The 21,720-nt window shown below is 35.4% G+C and overlaps 1 long non-coding RNA gene across 1 annotated transcript in view; it reads left to right on the top strand.

The window, feature by feature from the left end:
• The window catches only part of LOC124977078 (uncharacterized), a 36,858-nt gene extending 23,891 nt beyond the window's left edge, over positions 1-12,967 (top strand). Inside the window, exons 2-3 of the long non-coding RNA XR_007107104.1 lie at positions 8,095-8,246; positions 12,425-12,967. This is a non-coding gene — a long non-coding RNA (uncharacterized LOC124977078). The remainder of the gene's footprint in view (positions 1-8,094; positions 8,247-12,424) is intronic.
• The last annotated feature ends 8,753 nt before the right edge of the window (positions 12,968-21,720 follow it).

Here is a 21,720-nt window from a genome sequence, read left to right as displayed (position 1 = left end):
TGCATTGTAAATGCTATTATTTTTCTATTTTAGCTACTGGTATAAAAGCATACAGATTTAAATTTTTGCTTTTTGGCAGAGTAGGGCATTTAATTATTTGGATTTTCTTAGAAAACACAGTTGAGTCCAGAAATCAATTACAAAAGAGATGTTCTTTCTTTATTTAATTTTTCATACAACACTTTCTATTTGTCCCTGAACAGGTTTTGCAAGAAAAACTCTGCTTATTCCGTAGGCAGGTGGCTCCCTGCTCTGCTGTTTTGGAGCTTCAATCACTAGTGACATACCTGCAATCCACAAAGTCCTGGGTGTCTCCTTTAGCTATCATCATCTGAAAGACATCTAAAAGGGCTTTTTAGTGCTTGAGAGCATTAGGTTTCATTTCTTGCATTCCACAATGTAAGTGGAAAAGTTGATCCACACTGACATGAAGGGCTCAGTTCTGCATGAACTTTTTGTTTTTCCACCAGAAATAATCCTTTCTTTCTTTCTTTTTTGTATAAGGCTCAAGTTCATCTAAAAATTGTTGACTCTTTCCTAGAGACATGTAGTCTAGCAAAAGTAAACCCATCCCACTGAAATTGACATCAACTAGCAAAGGCATGGCTATTTTTAATAATAGAGACATGTTTGCAGAATGACTAAACTTGCTAAGCAGCAAAATATAGACAGTGTGCTGAGATCAAGAAGAGTCAATCAGCAGCCACTCCTGTTGTTTTTAAATAGACTTACTATGCTTTTAAAAGAGTATTATTTCAATAAAACAATCCACAAATAAATACAAAACAAAAGGGCAAATGTAGAGACATATTGCAAGTAAGCATGCATACCAAAAAGGTAAGTGCAAATTAGATTTGAATATTCATGAGTCACAAATCATTGACAGTTTGAAATAATGCAAAACAGCTTTATAAATGAGGTTAAGGCAAGGGACATCAAAGAAATGCATCGCTAAATCAATAGCTGTTTGATTGTGCATATACTTGTAAATTGTGGTTACCGTATTTGTGACATGGGAGAAAAAATACTGTGTATCTGATGAAGGAGGAAGAAACATAAATATTCCCTTTGTATGTTGTATTTTTGCAATTCGTCATGCACTTGGAGACCAGCCAGGTATAAAGTGGTTGGACATCATATTTCCCTCCCAAGACAGAGTTTCCTTTTCAGAGACAGAGTTTCAGGCCTAAGCCTGAAGAGCCCTTACTTGCTCTCCTAAATAGAATTCAACACATAAGGATTCCTGTACAGCTCATTTCTAAACTAGCATCTAATATATATAACTAGAGAATGGCCCAACTTTAAATCTCTCATGAAAAAATAAACTTCCCTTGGAGAGCATATAGTTTTGATGAATGTTGTTCCATTTAAAAGGGACAGATGAAGTAAGAGTGTTAAGAACAATTTATGAGAACACTTTAATAACAGTAAGAATATTTTGATAACAATGTACCTGAATACTTTAAAATGATTGGAGATGTAAAATGTAGACAACTTTGCAACTTAAATAAAAACTTTTCATTTTACTCAGCAAGTAACTAATCATTAATTTGATACTGATAGTGGCTTTTTGGGATGTGTGTCTATTTACATATAGCAGGTGTGCCGAGCAATATTTGAAATAGACTTATAAATTAATGACTTATTTAGGGCTTGCCTTAAAGTAGAATCACTTACAATTAATTTCTCTTGGAAGTTTATGCTTGGGTTATTATCTGTAAGTTATGGAGTATTTCTCTAATGCACTACTCTGCAAGTCTCTTTATTGTGTTCTGTCTGCTTTCTTGGATGATTGATGAAGTTACTGATATCATATGAAAATCATGGCACACAATAGCACTCATTTGGAAGAGGCTGGGGGATTGTGGTCTGTTTAGAAAATCAATCTCTATCTTTTTGCTGGGCCATGCTTTAAGGCAGGCATTTAAATTGGAGAGGTATAATCCAGGTGAGGCATAACTGGAAAGAGAGACTTTTGCATTTTGTTGAATTTCTTCCTAGCAAAGAAACTAAGATGACTTCTATGTTATTAATAATCAAGAATATCCAAAAGTTCCAAAAGCAATGGCATTGATAAAGTTAAAGTCTTTATTGAAGTCTTAAATTACAATTTGTCAGTATTGTCATATTTAGCATTATATTTGTAAATCATACCTTGTTATTTTTGGGCTATAGCAAAAGTTTGACACTCCAAAGTTATTAATTCATTTAATCTTAATAAGCAAGTATTGCTATTACTTATTTCAGTAAATGCTTTGTCATAATATTAGTATAAAACCATTTAAAGTCTCCAAACTTCTTCACAATTATTTATCTATAATATTTCACTTAATGTAATGTCAGTAGCAGAGGTCTGTGAAGGAAAACAATATTTTTCTCCCCTAACGAAATTGATTTTTCCATTAAGTCATAGGTACTAAACTTTCAATACCTATATATTTGATGATTTTCAGTAAGTCCTTTGTGTGTGTGTGTGTGTGTGTGTGTGTGTGTGTGTGTGTGTTTTAAACCCTTTCTCTAAATTTAAACAACATCTTGGGCTATCCAATGAATCTAAACATTATTGTTCTCCTTCCTCACAATCTCTGATATAGGAAAGTCATTTTAGTTTTTTTCTGCCGTTTCAAACTGAGAAAAATACCACACTAAACCTTCATTTCTATAGCAGAAAAGTGCCTGACTGGCCAATGCCACCACAGAGATGAATTTCTTTAACTTTCCTCCTTGTCTAGGATTAAGAAGTTAGAGAATGTGGGAGCTGTCATTTCTGGTAATTCAATATCAAAATGAAGGAAAGGTAGAATAAAATAAAAGACAGCATTGATTCTGAATTACTTAACAATAAATTGCTGAATTCCAATAATGTCTTATCATGAAAAAGAAACAGTCTCTCTCCATCCTAAATGTCACCTTGGGAGACCCTTGGACCTTGTGCTCATTTTGCTAGGTAAATAGAATTAATTTTATCTTGAAAGAACAGTGGAGTGGCAGTTAAGGGACTTCCATTTCCTTTTCTGCCACTAACCACAGTGATGAACTTGTATGAGGTACTTCAAATTCTTTGGCTGTCTATTTCCTCAATTATAAAAGAGGAGGTGGGTCTAGAGGCAGCACTTTTCAAACCATGCCTCTGAGTCCCTAAGGCTGCAAAGAACCAGTAGGGTCTTGGTGGAGAAGGGAAGAAGAGCTGGTAGAACTTAGGACAGATTATTATCCTCTTTTTTTCATGTTTGCATATTGATATCAGCAAAATTTAATTTCAGAAAAGGGAAAGGACTTAAAAGTTTGAAAACTGTGTAGGAGTGTATCTTGTCAGTACTTGGCTGGAGTTGGTGAGACCCTGGATTCAATCCCCAGCATACACCCCCCCACGCACACACATACACACAGTTTGAAAATTATTGAATTTAAAAAACACTTTCTAAGATTTCCTGCAGTTTGATAAGTCTAAACTGCAACCTGTTTTGTTCCATAATTATTTAATAAATATTGGAATGATAAGAATTGCCATATTCTTGGCTGGTCCTTCTAAGTAGAGACTGTAAAAAGACTAGAAAAGACAAGTAGTGAAATATTAAAAAAATTATAACTGAACTTCTACATGATGTTGAGACAACCCCTAAACATGGTCTTTACCTCTATGGACCAAGTCTGCTCCTTCCCTGGACCACAATGATGCACAGTTCTGGGGTGCCATAATGTTGTAGTATAACTGAAGGATGCCTTTGAATGCTATCAAGCAAGTCTTCAACTACAAGCTGTACCTGCCTTGGCTTCATGATTATTTGACCCATAGCTACTTGTCTTTTAAGGTTTACTTTAGAGATTTGAGAGTGGTCCATTCTCTGTTACTATCTCCTTTCTTCAAGAATTGCTCTCTCCTCTGTGATTTCAGGGCATTTTGCTTTGACCTTTTCTGACTATTTATGGCTTTGTGTTATAGTAAATTGTATTTGGGTATAGGTTTTCCTTTTAGAAAGCTTGTGTTTGATTTTTTGACCTAGCATATTTCTGGGGACATTGAAATTCTCAAAAGGTACTTTGAAAAAAAGTTAGCAAATTTATAATAAAATATCCATAGAAATGATAAACTCAGTGATTTTTTCAAAACCTTGACAAAAGATAATAATCTTCTCTTTTGCTATATTCCTTGACCATTTGATTTGATGCTACAAATACTATGCTGATTTTGTGCTATTCTACATGTCAAAGGATTGTCAGGTACAAACCCCATCCAGGGATCAGGGGAGTTCACAGACCTATACCCTTCATAATTAAAATATGAGGCAGTACATGCTTAATGCTGTATTATAAGCATGACTGAAGTGCTTTGGGAGCTCTAAGAGTTTGAGATGAATTCAAGGACTGCACATAGAATCAGTACTTCTGTTTGGGGGACCAGTAGGATTTCAGCCTGCAAAACTATAGAATAGGGCAAGGGCAGGACAGAGCATTGTAGGTGAAGGGGATTTTGCGATATATGAAAATGATTACGTATTAGATCCAGAAATAATATAGTTTTTCAGAAGTTGGGGAGAAGCCTGGAAAATTAGATAGAAGACTTGCTTAAATGCCATACTGAGCATGTTAGAATGATTTCCATGGAAAATTGGAACTTCAAAAGAGAAGCAAAAGACAGAAACTGGTTTGCAACACCGCCTGGTAGTACCGTGTAAAGAAATTGAAGGGCGAACTTTGAAGATGGGGAAACCAGTCCAAGCCAAAGATAATCTGAGGACTTAACTTGGAATGCAGCTGTGAAAAAAAGGAGAATGAACCTGACAGTAAGATAAACTACAGGATGAGAAGTTGAAAATATTTCCCAAGTATATTGAAAAGAAGATATGTAGGTGGCATTGTGACCAAGATTATTACACAACCCTTCAATCTGCTATTATTAATTTATAGTACCTTGAATGCTTTCAAAATTATTTAAAATATTAAAGAAATTAATCATTAGTAATATTCATGTTTATTTCTTACTGAGGTGGTAATGTTATTCCTAAATCTGTTGTCACACTTGTCACACTTGCCATTAGGTAATCAATCTATCAAGGGTCTTATTCACAATTCTAACAACCGATGCCTTAAATGTCTCATTTTCCTATTTTAGGGTTCGGGCCTGGAATATTTCTTAGTAACTTTAAACAGAATTCAATAACACCCATGCTGATAACATATGTGAATTTAGGACACTCTAACTTTAGTACAAAACTGAGTTTTCACTTAACATTTTATTTAAAATAATCATAAGCTCTACTTTGTTGGTAAATTTTGACTTAGATACTCCTACATGCTAAAAAAATGTCCCCGACTTAAATTGTGGAAAGTTAACTCCAGGGTGGATAGTGCTGATACAAGATACAAAGGTTGGATGTGCCTGTGTGCCAAGGGGAGCAATTCTGGAGTTTTTTCCTCTTTTTTGAAGCCGATTCACACTTGGGGCGATTTTTCCCTGAGTAACTACAGACTTGGATTCTGCTGCTTATTGGTGGAGGCTGGGTTTGCAGTCCACTTTGGAATGCAGAAGAGGAGGAGATGGAAGTCCAAAGGAGCAGGATGCCCCACCCCTTCTCTGCTCTTATTCCCTCTCTTGCTTTCCTGTCCCTTCTCACCCAGGGCATCAGAACACACCCTCCACCCCTGCAGGACTTGCTCATCTTCACATCTTTGAGTCAGGGCTGGTGGAGCAGCTTGGTAATTTGAGAACTCTTTCCCTTAATAATATGCTCAGAAGTTTAATGATCAGTTATCTGGATCCTGATCCTATCTTTGGGTAAGGGGTCATATAAACCTTATAGGCTAAAAAAATTTGTTTTTTTTTTTTTCCTTTTTAAATAAAGTCTTCAGAAATTGAACTGAAACATATTTTCTTAGAAATCCCTTCTGGAGTCCAAAATCTTATACTACATGATTTCTGAAAACATCATTTATTAAAAGTGCAGTTTACATGCAGGGTACTATATAGAATTTTACTGATAGATGCAGGTGAATGTATTCTTATTCTCCATATGATTTTGATATTTTGGTAATTGAATTCTAATAATTCATATAGTATTGGCCAAATAAACATTTTAACTGATCAAAAAATGCTTATAATGTCAATTTTCTCCAAGTTTTATTGTATTTTTCTAAACAAATGATCAGTACTCAAAATTCCTATGAAGCAGTTTTGTCATTAAAAAGGAGAAAGAGTGAGCAAGCTAGAGAGAAAGTAGGAACTGTTTAACACAAAATTCAGGATGATGTTATCTATGAAGAGAAGGAAGATGGGATAGGAAGGGGTTTAAGATTCAAAAGATGGTGGTAATGTTCCATTCCTTAAGTTAGTTATGGAATACACAGATGTCCACCTTATTTATGTGCTTGAATTTTTACATATATGCCACAAATTTTATTTTGTGTTCAGTATTTAATAAAATCGCCTATAGAAATCACTTGGAAGACGTGGTACAAGTAATGATAATGGAATCACATTTTTTTTTTTTTTTTTTTTGTGGTGCAGGTGGTGGTGAAGCCAGGGCCTTGTGTATGCTAGGCAAGCATTCTACCAACTGAGCTATATCCCTAGCTCCTAGAATCATTATTTAAAAAAAAAAAAATGTGATCTATGGGATTAAGCAACTGACTTTTCTCAAAGTGTCCTAAGTTTCCTGTTGTAATCTATTAAATAGGATTTCAGATATCATAGGGGAAAGGAATTTATAAAAACAGAAAAAAGACCTAAGAATAGGGCTATGGAGTTCCAGGTCTTCCATTGACTCCTTGTCTGACCAGGGCAGCTACACAAACAGGAGCACTGGCTCCTATTTCACACAGAGAGTACTGACAGGAATACCAGACCGTATGCTTTATATGGCTCTTCTCAGAGCTCTAATCAAAGCACACATGATGTCAATCAGTTAGCTTCAATTTCAAGTCAATCTTCATGGCATCATTTTCTTTCAAATTTACAGGTTAATATTTATTTGTTGATAAGACTGCACAAGATCTAGAGTGGTGGAGAGCTGAGACTGTTCTCAGAAGTGTTCAGCGGAGGCTCCAGTGAAGTCCTTTTCCTCAGGAATTCAGCTTAGTGTGCATTACTGTGAATTCGTTTCTATTCTTCCAGTTCTATCTTTGTTTTTCTTTTGGCAAACCTATTTGCTCTGAATAGTTGAAAAAAACACTCTAGGCTTTATTATGAAGTGGGATCCTAATTCAGACTGAATTAAAAGTAAACTACTTGCCCTCGGTACATTCATGACTTTAGGTCTCTTCAAGCTGAAATGAAGTTGAATCAGTAGCCTGAGGTGAAGCCTCTAAATCCGTTTATTACCCAAACCCATAGAATTTCTTTGTTTTAACCCAGTATACACAAGAATGGTGGCAGAACTTCCCAGTTAACAAGTCAAGAAATCTCTACCTCAGATAACAATCTAGCTCTTTGGGTTTACTCTTTGTGCAGCAAAAAATTTAAAACCTAAAGAGACCATTTAGATGTTTATGTTGATGACCAGATAGATTCCTTTGTTTTGTAAAAGCCACATGCCCAATTCGCCTTCCTAGGGAATTTTGTTCTGGTACCCTATCATTATTTGCTACCTAACTTCATATCTTTTGTTTGAAGCATCTAAAAATAAAAGTAGTTGTTTAATTTTCTCATGAGCTTAATTTGGCAATTATCAAATCACATTTGTCAATACAGTGACTGAATCAGATGTGACCCAGACATCAACATTTAAAAAGCCTCTGTAACCTTTCTTACTATTTCAGGTTATAGTAGATACAAGCAAAATCTTGATTGGATCAATAAGAAACAAAAATGCACTCTCCTCTGTCATTTCAAAGTCATCTATTAAAACAACTCAAATATAAAATTTGACTGCGTTGGAATACAAATAGAACAGCATAATGAGGCTTATGTTTAGAAACACATAGAGCATTTTGGAAAGTATTTTAGGAAGAATTAATCTAATTCTTACTATTAATATTTTTCTATCCTTTGGTTTTCATTCTTGGACATGTGGGTACCATAAAAATGTTATTTAATATTTATAATGTTTTTTCTTTCTTTTTTCCCTCCCTCCCTTCATTCTCTTTCTCTTATTCTAGAGCTGACACTTCTTTCTGTACAGTGAAATGCTTCAGAGAAACACTTTTTTTCTTGAGACATATGAAGCTGATGTGGAAATTGAAATGATATAGAAAATCCAGAGTGACCCTTGAAATAATAATAAGAAAACTCATATTTAATTAGGATCTTGGTAAGTATGCAGAGCTTTATTAATGACTGCTTATTTACTCAGAAACCATATTTTTTTTGGCAAATTAATTTAATGCTGAGATTTAGAATAATACTTAGTTCCTGTAACTGTTGAAAAGGCACTAACAATATTGTATCATGTTAGGTCTAATGGCCATTGGTAAGTCTACATAGAAATGTACAAGTTGGTTAATTAATAGCATTCATTTTGCTTTAACTATTCCTGGAGGTTCCAAACACCAGAAAATATCATTGAAGGCTTAAAAAATTGTTAAATATGGCGGAAACCCAAAGTTATTTTTTGCCAGGGCTGTGAGGAATACTTCTTATATATCTTGATATCCTATGTACAGAAAGTGACATCTACTGGAGAAAGCAGAACTGAATATTTACTTTTCAAACTTTTTCTGCTAAACTTCCAGACAAGTTCTAGTATTCTCAAGATTATTCAAATCTTGCCAAACAAAGAAATATTTTATTTAATTCAGAATGGTATACAGCCTGGTTTGTTTCAGTTTTCATTTTCTCAAAGATGTCCTTTGGGAAAGAGTGGTTATGGGACCGGCACAAATTATCTGGTAAGGAACTCTATTTAAGACTTCTGGAAAACACTGTAACACTTTCCCTTAAGGGCAAATTTGAAGTTCTAAATAATCCTGAGCCATCCTGAGCCATCCTGAGCCCTTCAGCAGATTCAAACAGGACTCCTTTGTAACAATTAGTGGAAAACATGTTTGGAAAATGTATCACTTCTTTCAGTGTCTGGAAATAGGAGTTGTGAAACAAAGTATGGAATTAGAATATGCAATTTCTCTGTGATGAAAACCATCCTCATGCTTTTTTGTAGCTTAATTATTTTTATTTATTTATGTTAATAAGATATGTGTCTCACTCCATGGTCTGATTGAACCTCTGTGCTTAAGGCATTAGGGGATACTACCCAGGTGTTTTGTACTTGTGATCAAATCTAAGAAGTGACCTAGACCCCCAAGAGAGTAATGACATCAGTTTTCATTCCTGAGATAATAATTCCCATTGTTCAAGTAATCACCTTGTCTTATAGAGGACAGAAGCCTTTCCTATCTTAATGGAAGTTACGGTAAGAGTCCACTGCAAGACATTAAAAATGAGGCACAGTAACAACAGCCTGGTTAGTGAACGGCAGAAGACTTTGGCAGTGACTAGAATTCCTGTTTCTTCTGTTGTACCCTGCTGCCTAAATGATATCCCTAAGGCTGCTTCCATATTTAGATTATGCGTTGTAATCCTCTGTAGTGTAATGTCAGATTTCCTACTTCTAATTGTTGCTATTTTTTAAAAATTTGATTTCATTTTTTTTGTAACAGTGCTCTTGCACTCCCCCTGCTGGCCTTGCTAATTAACAAAACTAGGGCCTAAGGAGTCCTGATGGGAATCAGTGACAGAGTGGGTGGCTGATTGGATGGTCTCTGTTTCATGTTGGAAATCAATTGGAAAATCATGTTGTTTGGCCTCTATGCGAAGCAGATAGACCAAAAGAAAATTTGTTTGTAGGTGTCAAAAGAAACAAGCAAAAGGCATATTTTTATACCTTGAAGAAAGAATTTAATGAAACAGATGATTCACAAACCTTAAAAATGTGTCTTTTCAAAACAATGAAACCAGTTATCCATATTCTATTCAAATGTGTATATATATGTAGGTACGCATATATGTATATATACATACATATATTTGTTTAGTAAAAGGCATGAAAATGAGGTGGATCAATTTCGTATCTCAGTATTTACACACTGGGGGATTAAATGAAAGTTTTTCTGGCTTTGTTGGTAGGATTCTAAACCTGGATTAGAGATATAGCTGTCCAGTGGATCAGCCTCCCATATCCTAGAGTTCCATTATGGAGTTGCAAAGAGAATGACAGCGCTTGGCAAATCCCAGGCCTAATCACAGCACAGAGAAATGACTTTTGGAAGGTACATTACTGAGCAATTAGGACCCATTTAATAAATTACCCCTTATGGAACACTTTGAACCCTAGTGGTCTGAAGAGGTTAATGCACCTCTCACAACTGAGTGTTACTCACTTTCCAGGGGTAACTTCAAGGCCACAGTTAATCCAAACCTTCTTCTCATCAATGGCCTCTTACTCTTGAGCCACTTCTGTAGTCTGGCATCGGTAAGCCCACACACTTGCACTTCCCCCCTGCATGTCACATGCTTCATTTTCTTACAGCAGCATCCATTGGGCACAGTGCTCAGGAGGCCAAAAGACTTTATACTGCAAATTATCTCCCTCCTTTGGCTCTCAGGCTGCTTATTTGGAAGTGTTTCTGTTTTTCTTGTTTATAGAGAGTGTTGACTTCAGAGTTCCTTGTAAATGTTAGGTCTGATGTACTATACTTTCCTCTGAAATTGCTGAGTAGCAATCACATTTAAATAAAGCCTATACACAAAATTAGGTTTTAGAATATTATTAAATTTGGAAAAAAAAAAAAAAAACAACTACAGTGGCTATATATTATGTGTAAGTTGTAATCTTGACTATGATTAGACACTAAAAAGCATTTAAAATATAATGGTAAGAGAGAAAAAGCTTTGTTTGATGTTAGACCTCAGTAGACTTTTTAGGTTTTTATTGTAATTCAAATTCAACTGGAGTCTTTGGAATGAAAATGTTGATGAAATGCTATGTACTTTTGTTTAAAAAGGTAGTCAAGGAATGGAATTGGAAGAGATAGAAATATCCAAATATTACTGTGCATTTGTAAAGACTGCATTGCCCCCACATGCTATTGGTCTGCTGAATGGTGCTTCTGTAAGTCATGATCAAAATCATGATTTCTAGCACATTTATTGAATGGCTATTATATCTAAGGCTCTGGATGGATAAGACATGGCCTATGGCTCCAAGAAGCTTATGTATTGTAGAGCTAGGATTTAGCAACATGGAAAAATAACCACAGTAAGTGGCAGGGTATCATTAATATGAGCTTTGTATACACACAGAAATCACCAACGGAATTAAGAGATGGAAGAGGAGTCTTCTTTTAGGAAGGTTTGCTGGAAAAGTGGAATTTCCTTAAGCGCTTTGTTAAGATTTTTTATAGGAAAGCTGAAATATTGGGAAATAAAGTAGAATGTTTTAACACTGAGAAATAATTAATGTTATCTTTGGTGTGTCTACAAACTTTTTTTTGTTAGATGTTTGGGAGGCAACTTTTCAACATGAGAATGTAAATCAGTGACTTTTTTTTAGAATGTTTTACTTTGTTTTACCTTTGGCACACACAGGAAAGGAAATAAAACAAAATACATTTTCAGTCGAATAATGTGATATAATGTGGAAAATATTGCCTGTTGTCAACCTGATAATCAGGATACATTTTAAAGTTATTTAAAGCTAATATAACTATAAAATGCCAAGATACCTTTTCCCAGAATACTTAGTGATTCACTGGATGAGTCATACCTCTTTAAAATTTCTGCTCCTTTCATTGCACCTTGGAGATTTTCCACATTATAAACCACACTTTCTTACACACCCATAAGAAATAAAGACCATATTTGGAAATTCAGCTTCTCCCTGAATCTATAATGCTATTGCAATGTGGATTTTTAAAGTCTGAAAATATTTTACATTTGTGTTGTTTGACTTGATTCTTATCTGAATATCAAAAAATGTTCAGGTTAGAAATATGACAGATTCTCCCCATATCATTGTTTTAAAGGTTTGTGAGAAGACCTTAGTATTTTGTAGCACACTGCATACCCTGTGTCATTGGGTATGACTTCTCTGATTGTACCTTGAAAGTAACTTCTACTTTCACAGCAGAGCTGCAAGTCAAAAGCAATTCTGTATTTTTTGATTGCTGGTAAATAAATACTTAAAAAACTAGAGCCCCACTTTTAGGTAAGGTGGTGGGATGATGTTGTTCTTCATTCATACCAGAAGTTTGTGTTTACTACACAAGCAAGTCTTCACCATGTGCAACTACCCACCTTCTCTCTCTCTTTTTTTTTTTTTTCCACTTTCATTATTCATGCTAATGTCAGAGCAGATTTATTAATACTAGTCTGATATTGGCATTATTCCACATACTGTGAGAATTTACATTCTGGGATAAACAACACTCACAGAAGGATAAAAGTAGCGCACGTGAAAGGAAATCACATTGTCTATTGCATTTTTCCTTCCAGGATTACTAAATTCATCCAAATCATCCATCTGCAAACCTTTACTGAGTGTTTTCTGTGCTTGGGTGCAGCATCTCAGAGATATAGAACTTGAAGAGGAGTTCCTTCCTTCAAAGAACCTAGATTCTGACTGGGCAAGACTGACATACAAGAAAAACTAGCCAACATAATTGCACTGTGTAATTACATATTAAATAATATGATGTAAATTATTCATGCTATAGGCATGTGCTGTGCAGTATGGCAGCCACTAGACACATGTGGCTACTGAACATTTGAAATGTAGTTATTGTTAATAAAAGTGCTATATGTGTAAAATATATCCTGGATTTTGAAGACTTAGTATGACGAAGATAATGTAAAATATCTAATTAATAATTTTAAAATACTGGGCTGAGGGTGTAGCTCAGTGATAGAGTTCATGCTTAGCATGCATGAGGTCCTGGGTTCAATCCTCATCATGTACATACGCATGTGCGTGCATGCACACACACACACACACACAAACACACAAAATGATTACATGTTGGGATACTGTTTTGGATATAGTGGATTAAATAAAATACTGAAATAAATTTCACCTGATTTAAAGTGTTTTTTTTTTTTTAAACTTACTTTTATAAAATGAAAAATTACAAATGTGGCCCACATTTTATTTCTATCAGAGAATACAGCTGTAGATCCTCACAGAATGGGCCTGGCAACATGTACTAAAGAATGTGAAACATGAGAAAGAACAGGTGGGGAGAGAAGGACATACAGGTTTCATATTGGAAAATGAGGGGAAGATGAGTGTGTTCTTGGATAGATTAAGGCAAATGAAAAGGTATAGGATGGTAAGTACTGAAAACCAAAGTTTAAAAAAAATTTTGGAAAATAGTGTAGATTATTTGATTATCTTACAGAGAGCAAAGAATGTTGAACATTTAATCTCCTAAGAAATATAGTAACTAATTATTGAGTACTCAGCATATGAATTACATGTGCATAGAATTTTATTTAAACTCCACAACAATCAAATAAGGCAAATTTTGTCATATCTGTTTTACAGCTGAAGCTTAGATTGGCTCAGTATTGTAGTCAGCTTTTTCAACACTGTGACTAAATGATCTGACCAGCACAATTATAGAGGAGGAAAGGTTTATTTGAGGGCTCACAGTTTCAGAGGTCTTAGTCCATAGAAGGCAGGCTCCATTCCTTGGAACTCAAGGTGAGGCAGAATATCATGGTGAAAGAGAGTGGCAGAGGGAAGCAGCTGACATCATCAGAAAGCAGAGAGAGAGAGAGAGAGAGAGAAAGAGACAGGGAGGGAGGGGGAGAGAGAGAGAGAGAGAGAGAGAGAGAGAATCTCCACTCTCCAGATACAAAATATATACCTCAAAACCACGCCCCAATTCCAATTTCCTCAACTACATCCTACTACTTCAATTAATCCCATCAGGGATTAATCACTGATTGGGTTAAGACTCTTGCAAACCAATCATTTCTCCTCTGAACCCTCCTGCATGGTCTCACGTGGGCTTTTGGAGCACACCTCACAGCCAAACCATAACACTCAGTGAATTAGTGAACATAATATAACTAGGAAGCAATTAAAACCTTGGTGTGTCTGTCCCCAAACTTTGTGTTTTTATACATAGTACCAGAGGCAGATTTACCATGAAGCTATGAGTTTCAAATTCTCAGGTCCCACAATTGTGTGGGTGGAGCCTATGTGTTACGTCCCCATGCTCATATGCTTCTGTAAAATTTGCCAAAATAAGCCATTTTAACCATAATCAGTTTTGATTGTTTTCTGTTTCCACTTTGAATCCCTCTTTCCTAGTCCCATCTGCCTTCATGACAGACAGTGCTGGGCTGAGATTTTTGAGATCTGGGTAGAGGGAAAGTTCAGTTGGTTATGAACTTGGTTAGCGTTTAGGGAATTATTTCCGTATTTCATTTTTTAGTTCTGTTTTTGTTTTCTTCTAGCCCCACCAGGGTAGGAATGGCCAATGAGAGTACTCTTCATATCCATTCCACCAATTCACTGGGGCCCTTGACCAAAGGCACACAGCCAACAGTGCAGTTACAATATTAACTTGCCCTGAATGTGTATTTTGACTACATACCATATCTTCTGGATACCAGAAGGCTGTAGATCATGGAACGACAGCAACAATAACAACAACAAAGCTTCAATTATACAGAGCCAGAGCTAGTTTGTGAAATATCCTCCTAATTCCCAGGTGTACAAATTTTTAAATGATAATTTGATTCTCATTGAAACCTAGTCAAAATGGAATATACTTGATTAAGCAGCTTATAACAGTAATAAAACAAAGAACATTTTTCTTTTTTGACGTGATTTATGCAAATGAAAGGTTAAGAATTTCTATACTTTTAAACATAAGTCTGAAACAGTGCTATAAACAATGTGTCTGACCATGTGAAGTCACCCTTTGGCATCCTGATGGATGGGATTCTGTTTTAGCCCAACCAATGCATCTTGTTCTGGTGGAGTCTAGTGATTCCAGACAAAGCAACACATCACAATTGCCATCTGCTGAGAAAAATGACATGAAGCTTTTCTAAACTATGAATAATAAAAATAATTTTATTAAGCATGTTAGATGAAGGAATGAATTATCTCTCTCTTCTATTATAAAATTATTATCATGTGAAGAAGTATGTATTCAAAATGTACAATTTTAAAGGAGGTGTCAGCTAATTAAACCTTCTTCTGGACATTGTGAAGTTTATGGTGCTAATTAACCTTTAATCTTTGCAATTTGTTGTGAATTCTATCTTATTCTAAAGAAATATTTTGTAAGTTAATACTCAAAGTTTTTATTTTTTGCTGTTGCTGTTGTTTTTTAAAGATAGTCTCACAAATTGTATATGCTTTAGGCATCACAAGACCTGGACTCATTCTTGAATTGTACTACATAGCCTCACAGGAACTATTGTAGATACTGGAGAAGCAAAACCGAAATATTTAAAGGTCACAAAACCTTAAAGAAAATGTGGAGAAAAGTCTTTCTGTTATGTTACTGTTCTTGCAACTTCCCTTTGCAAAACGATAGATTAGACAATGAGCTCTCCATTTGGCAACTAGAGAAAGTAGAATGAAGACAGACAATATAAGATGTGTCTTAAATTCCACAGCTGAGGCTGAAGATCAGGTTCATTGACATCACTGATATGGGTGCAGATGCAGGAAAAAGTTAATGACCGAGGGGGGGTGGAGAGAGAGAGAGAGAGAGAGAGAGAGAGAGAGAGAGAGAGAGAGAGAGAGAGAGAGAGAGAGAAAGACTCTGAGGGAAGGAGGGTGAGGAGAGGTAAAGGAAATAAATTACCATTTATTGAGGGTCTTACTTTTTACCAGGCCCTGTGTTACTCACTCTCATATGATTATCTTAGTTAATGAATCTTCAAATGTCTGTAATATGGAAAGAAGTATCTGTGATGCATTACATTCTTGCTACCTGATTTTTATGACTTCGTCAGACCTGTCTGGCCTGCTCATAATCCGACAAGGAATAAGGGCTCTAGAGTCACACTCAGAAAGTTCAGATAGATGGAATCATGAAAAAATTTACACATCACATTGAATGACACTGTAGAGATATTCTTCTTGAAAGTACAAATACCTTCTGCTCTGAGGAAACGTCACCTAACAGGCTGAAGACCTGTAGTCAGTCAATATATTGTATGATACATGATCCTGGTTTGCAAAATTTCAATTCTTTTTTCACTTGTTGAAAAAAGCAGCTTAACAGATTTAGAAATATTCATCTTGTTAATCATCATGGTGTGAAGCAGGAGTTCTGATTCATATTTCTTGAAATTTTTTTTCACATGTGTTCCTAAATTTTACAGAAAACTCTGGGAACTACAAATGATTCTTTTAAAACTGCCAATCATATTTTTTAGGATTCAGAAATCCGTGCCTTATGGGGAGGATCCATATTACATTTACATGCTGGATCAGTACTTTTTTTTTTTTTTTGATGACCTTTACATTCAGAGAGCAACTGGACAGCTCTGTTTATCTGCCTGATGTCATCCTGAGGGAAAGCGAGTGGCAACAAACTTTGAGGAGATATACCTAATTCTAGAAGGATAGCTCCTTTGTGGTCTTATTTTGTATCAACACACAAGTAGATATGAATTATGTGAGCATCTGCATACTCCCTGACATGATGTCCTAAAGTGTCTTTGGAACAGAGCTTGAAATTGCAATTTCTATGTTGTGGGCAAGTTGCTCTCAAATACTATTTGAAGATCTTGTCAACATTCTCCTTCCATTTGGAAATTAGCTTCAAGTATCATCAAAGCTCCCATGTCATACTTTTCTTTAAAAAAAAAAAAAACAAACTAGAGGGCACTTTATGTAAGTGACACACAGACTCATAGGCAAGCATTACAGAACAAATCATCCTGAATGACTGAATTTGCATACAGGTGCAAATATGAGGATTAAATATGAGGAGTTTGCAATCCATGGATGCTTGCATCTGGTCATTTTGGTTTCTTTGGATACCACTGTGGTTTTCAACAGTGGGAATCTACATGAGACAAAAATGTGATGCAGGCAGGATGCAACAACTCAAAGCATCCTCTCAGATAGCACCTGAGACAGAATTGGCAACTGATGGTTCAACTTGAGAGGTGCACTAGGGTGTACTAAGTGTCCTCAAAGGCACATCGGAAATAAGTAGCTGTGCTAAGTTGTTTACATTAAAATAAATGTTCTATGCGTCCACAGCCGAGTATATTTCTAACATTGTGATGGAGTTAGAAGAAAATAATATTTTAACAGATTCTTTTATACATTCTAATTAGTTATACATTATAATAGAATGTATTTTGACACATCATACATAAATCTCATTCTTCTGGTTTTACATGATGTAGAATTACACTGCTCATGTAATCATGTATACACATAGGGTACCTTCCTACCCCCATACCCTCTCCTCTCTTCACTCTCCTTTGTCTAATCCAGAGTACTTCTATTCTTCCCTAGCCTCTCCTGCTTATTATGAATTAGCATCTGAGTATCAGAGAAAACATTCTGCCTTTGGTTCTTTGGGATTGGCTTATTTTGCTTAGCATGATATTCCCCAGCTCCATCCATTTACCAGCAAATGTCATAATTTTATTCTTCTTTAGGGTTGAGTGAAATTCCATTGTGTATATATACCACATTTTCTTTATACATTCATCTGTTGAAGGGCATCTAGGCTGTTTCCTAGTTTAGCTATTGTGAATTGAGCTGCTATAAACATTGATGTGGTTGTGTCACTGTAGTATGGGTATAAACTGAGGAGTGGGATAGCTGGGGCAAATGGTGGCGCCATTCCAAGTTTTCTGAGGAATTCTCGTACTGCTTTCCGTAATGGTGCACAGATTTCAGTTCCACTAGCAGTGTGAGTGTAACTTTTCTCCACATCTTCACCAACATTTATTGTTGCTTGTATTCTTGATAATTGCCATTCTGACTGAAGTGAGGTGAAATGTTAGTGTAATTTTAATTTGCATTTCTCTAATTCCTAGAGAAGTTGAACAAGAAGAAAATAATTTTAACAACATATTTTATAAGCACATTTTCTGCAAGATGTCCTTTTTACTAATTTAGGGCTACCTACACAAAATTGAAATGGATTTAATTTACAATTTTCTGGATGGAAAAGTTTAATCCAAACATTTGAATAGTTTGATATCCAGGAGCATTATCCAGAAATAGTTATCAATGGAATTTGAGGTATCAAGAGCTTGGGTTGAACTCGATGAATGAAAACTGTCCAATAGCTGTTTCAGCACAGTGTGTTGAAGTCATTCAAAATTATGCCAATCCTGCACCTTATTCAAAATTAAAGTCATTTATTGCCAAGGAATTAAATGACAACTATTTTTTTTCACTAACATCAGAAAGAGGGCTGACATTGGAAAGTGCTATGGACATTTACTAAATTAAATATCAGCATACAGTTTTTCATAAAAATTTCAAATGGTATGTTTCAACACTGATCCTTTTGGGAACTTTAAACACTGGAGGAAAATAATTATTTATTATTAACTTACATATAAGTAAATTATTTAGGAATGCAAATATTTTGAATTTTTCATTACCTCAATTTTATACCAAGAAGAAAAGCTTTAAATGAATGCAGCCTGAGATGATGGCAAGCCTTATTCCTTGACAGCTCAGTTTGTGGATTATTCACCGCAGTAAAAGCTTTCTGCCTGGCAGTGTCCAATCCTCCTTTGCATGTTTCAGAATGACTCTCTGCAGCCTGGCTCAGTGATATGGTTTTTCCTTGTTATTGGAGCTTCGTACTTAACCATATAATTGTACCTAATACATTTTTATTCTATTCCATAGAAAGCAGAGAAAGTCTAAAAAGGCCAAAACAAACACACGAGATTCTATTTTGGATAATAAGCATTCCAGAACAATTGTACAATAAAGTAACATGAAATTGGGCAAATGGGTCACTCTTAAGAATATGCTAACTTAATTTTTAAGTTTATAACAGGAGATTTTCGCTCCTGTTCAATTTTAATGTTTGCGTCTCCACTGTGGGCAGAAACAAAGTCATGCTGACAGAATAACCAGTAAATGGTTCTACAAGGAAGAAGGAAATGGGTTTGTTGGCAAATGTCTTCATGACATGCTACTAAATTTTCATTTTTATATTTAACAATTGCTAAACAATCAGATAAAGTTTTCTAAACTCTGATTTAACTGTCTGACAGTTATTCAGTATCTCATGCAAACTGGATGTATTGGGCATAAAGAGAAAAAACACCACAAAGCAATACCAACTGCTTTTAAGTTTACAATCTTGCATCTGCCATTTATTTAAGATTGGCACTACCCGAGATGAAACCAGAATCCTCTCCCTGGGAACCAGTTTAGTGCTCTGTGTTTTCTTGTTTGAAGTGGAAGGAATTAAGTGTAATGGGTTTGTTTGGACTTCGCAAAGAGCTGATCTTATCAACCTTTGGGACCTCTTGTTTCTGAACCCCAGGCACCAAATAAAGGTGGAATTATTGATTAGGTGACTTGAAGTCATAGATGGTAACACTCATGCAGCAATTTGTTTTATCAAACTCATGAACATAAAACAACAATGTTTGGAATTAAAATTTATAGCATCATTTAAAATGATGGTAGAGTGGGTTTAACTTACAAACATTTTCCCAGTGATTTGTTCATCATCAATGCTCAGAAAATATTACGCTCTATCCTTGCTCCTTTTTCTACCTTACTGTTCTTTCAGGAGAATTTTCCTTGTTGTTACTCAATAGGAATTACTTCCCCATGAGCAAGTCATTATAGATTTATCTAAATTAAATCTCATTCTATTAAAATTTTCCTACCTGAGATCTACTATTGTACTTGCTGTTCTTTCTGTTTTGCTATGCTCACAGCTATTTACTTTTTCCATTAGGACATTAATTTGGACATTTCATTTAGCACTAATCCCAATCCTATCCCTTCAGAACCCTACTGTCCCCAATTTAATGATGCATTACTAATAGTTGCTTATTATTTATAGTCTATCAGTCAATTTGAGTATAATCATAATGTGACAGAATCTTACCAATGTCTCTATTTATTTTTATATGTTTCCAATATCCCAAGAACTTAAGGAAACTGCTTCTAGCAATCTTTATTATATAGTCATCATAGTATGTTTTGAAAAAAAAGAATGGCATATTTGTGCCATTTTGTTTGTTTAGTGTAAAATTATGATACTTAGAGTGAAGTCCTCAACATAAAGTATAAGCTAGTAAAAAGAAGAGGCAGGATTTGGCATCCTGTTTTGGAGAACTGGTTGTGATATTTGTTATCTTTTTTGTTTTAATTTAAATTTTAATTTAGATTTATCATACACAAATCGGGTACAACTTTCGTTTCTTGGTTGTACATGAATTAGTCACACCATTTGTGTAATCATACATGTACATAGAGTAATGATGTTTGTCTCATTATATTATCTTTCCTTCTCCCTGCCCCCACCCCACCCCTCATTTTCCTCTATGAAATCCATCCTTTCTCCATTCTTGCCTCCTCTCCCCATACAATGGAGAAAAGACAGCCTCTTCAACAAATGGTGTTGGGAAAACTGGAAATCCATCTGCAGCAAAATGAAACTGAATCTCAGATTATCTCTCACCTTACACAAAACGCAACTCAAAATGGATCAAGGACCTTGGAATTAAACCAGAGACCCTGCACCTAATAGAAGAAAAAGTAAGTCCAAATCTTCATGATATTTGCTATCTTGTGAGAGTCACTTAAACTTTCTTTTGCCTTAGTCATTCCAGAATGCCTTCCTTGATGCCCAACGTCATAGCAACCAGGGTAAAATACTAACCCAACTCTATGACACAGTGGAAATAACATGAAATAATAGACATAACTGAGTTTGGAAAATCAAAACCATATGCATTTAATTTTGTTTTATGATGTGCTGGGGATAGAACTCGGGACCTCTCACATGCTAGGCAAGTGCTCTACCACTAAGCTGCATCCACAGCCCATGTTTAAGTTAGTTTGTCTGCTTCTTACAATATTAATGGTATATATGTACATGGGACATGTGACATATGCCTGTATGTTTCATTGGTGAAATATCAATTTGATATAAAACTCAGTGTTAACTGATATTATATGTTGAGCTTCAGTTTAGAATTCCAAGAACACTTAGAGGTGAGTTTTGGAAGGAAAAGTAGACTTTTCAAGACAGAAGCCTCAGACGTCCCTTGCATTCTGCAAGAACTTGCTCTCTCAGCTATGCTCTGGTTCTCCAGTACCTTTAATCTTAGTTCTTGCCACATTCCAATAAATGAAAGTTTCCTCTCTCTCCCTCAAGAAGCATTGGTTTAACCCTTCTATCTGCAATGTTAAATTTTTTTGAATATTCTTCTTCTTCCTTTTTTTTTTTTTACAATCTTTTATTTAGTTTCTAGTTTATATCATTCATGTAAAATGGCTCTTATACAAATCCCTCACAGCTTTTATGGTTGGGGTTTGGGGAGGTAAATACAATGGAACTGAACTTTTTTAAAAAACACCTGGAATGGTGTGTTCTTTCTTTAGGACTAGGCAGATAGTCCTGAGGGGCACTACCTTTGTGTTTCTAGCTGAAGTGAAGCAAAGGTGGTCTTTCTGCAAGATAGTCAATGGGTGCAGCTGCTCAAAAAGAACCCAGAATGCCTCAAAACCTCTGGAAACTGGAATTCCTTAGAGCAGGTCTGGTTTGTGAATTCATACTTTCATATATAGAAAACTATTAAGACCT

The sequence above is a fragment of the Sciurus carolinensis genome, chromosome 2, assembly GCF_902686445.1.
Source record: "Sciurus carolinensis chromosome 2, mSciCar1.2, whole genome shotgun sequence".
NCBI lineage: Eukaryota > Metazoa > Chordata > Mammalia > Rodentia > Sciuridae > Sciurus > Sciurus carolinensis.
This window is presented reverse-complemented; position numbering and strand designations above follow the sequence as displayed.